This window comes from Telopea speciosissima, chromosome 8, assembly GCF_018873765.1.
Source record: "Telopea speciosissima isolate NSW1024214 ecotype Mountain lineage chromosome 8, Tspe_v1, whole genome shotgun sequence".
Classification (NCBI taxonomy): Eukaryota; Viridiplantae; Streptophyta; class Magnoliopsida; order Proteales; family Proteaceae; genus Telopea; species Telopea speciosissima.
In genome coordinates this window covers 3,838,995-3,840,666 of record NC_057923.1, presented here as the reverse complement: position 1 = coordinate 3,840,666, position 1,672 = coordinate 3,838,995, and positions in this window count along the sequence as shown.

Here is a 1,672-nt window from a genome sequence, read left to right as displayed (position 1 = left end):
CGCCATTGAACCTTAACACCATTCTACTTAAACCTTCAGTTTTCAAAAGCCCTTTAGGGTAATTAACTCTAGGGGGTCTGCATCAATGTGCATTAGACTTATGTAACGATAACCTCGAAAAGATATATTTCAAGAATTCAATACAATTTTTTTTTCAACAAAGAAATATCCATAGTTGTGCAAAAAAACCAAGAGCCCTCCAACAACAACAACAAACTTAGCCTTATCCCAAAACTTAATGGGGTCAACTACATGGATCCAAACAAAACAAAGTAGAGATCATAGAGATCAACACAAAAAGGGGATGAAAAAGAGATGACAAATGACAAATGAAATATGAAATATTAAAAAAAAAAGATTAAGAGATGAAAGATGTAACGATGAAAAAAGAGGCACAGTCCAATAAGTCAGGAGAATCTTAGCTAAATGGGGTCTGCTATGTGGATCGTTGCCCTCCAATAGGCTATATCCAAGGTCATACTTGGTACAAGACTTAGACTGTTACGCCCGTATTCCAGACAAGGAATATAATATAATATAAAAGGTGACTAGGACGACGCGTGTCATCCTACTAAACCGCCCGGATCACTGACACAGTGTCCCAACGCACAGTCATAACCAATATTAAAATAAGATAATATTAGAATGCGGAAAAGGAGTATTTCATTCCAAGGATCAGTAGTATTGCGGAAGCGTATAGAATCAAATAGTTACAAGATGTTCAAAGGCTAGATGATAAATACAATAGTTAATTACATTCCCAATGACCATCTAATAACTATCAAAAGGTATAACGGTAAAGGTTTATACATGGGCCTAAGCCCCAAAAGTAAATCAAAAGGGACCAAGTCTCGAATATCCTTACGGCCCGTAGGCGCAATCATCACAAGGACACCCGTCGCCATGTTCCTCTAACACAGCTTCCGGCTCCTTCGTACCAATGTCATCATAACCCGACGACTGGACCTCGAGTCCCGCGAGATACCCGTCATCTGCATTATAATCTAAAAAGTGTGCGCACGAGGGGGTTAGCTCCACCAAGTTAGCGAGGGGATGGGGATGCACAAACACGCAATTCACATAGTCCAATGATGCATGCACATGTTAATTCCATTTTTATTCCACCTATCACACAACTAAGTCAGAGGTATATGCTACTGTGACAACTCGGAAGACATTGTGGGTCACTTATCTTATCACCACAATGAATTCTCAATTGTCACCAGGGAGCCTATGCCGATCGAAGCCTCCAAGATCGCTCAGTGGCAGACCCCGATAACCAATACTGCCATGACTGGCCTCTCTCCCCTCCATAGAATCCGGTGTACTGATTACCCATCACCTAAACCCCTGTTGGTAAGGGTCGTAGCATAAGGGTGCAAAAATCCTAGCCGCAGATATACTACATGCAAGTCCTATCGTCCCGAGAGGTAATCCGAGCGCATCAACTTTTCATCTGGTTTAGTGCCCGGTTACCAACACGGCACGACGCATACAGTTCAATATGACATTCAACAAAATTACTTCATAAATATATAATATTCAGGGTTTTGGCACCGGCACTCACTGGCACCGTGACCCATTAAAATGTAATAACAACCACAATCATAATCATGTTCATCATTTAATAAAATATGCAAATGCACAAATCATGCCAAATTAATTATACTAA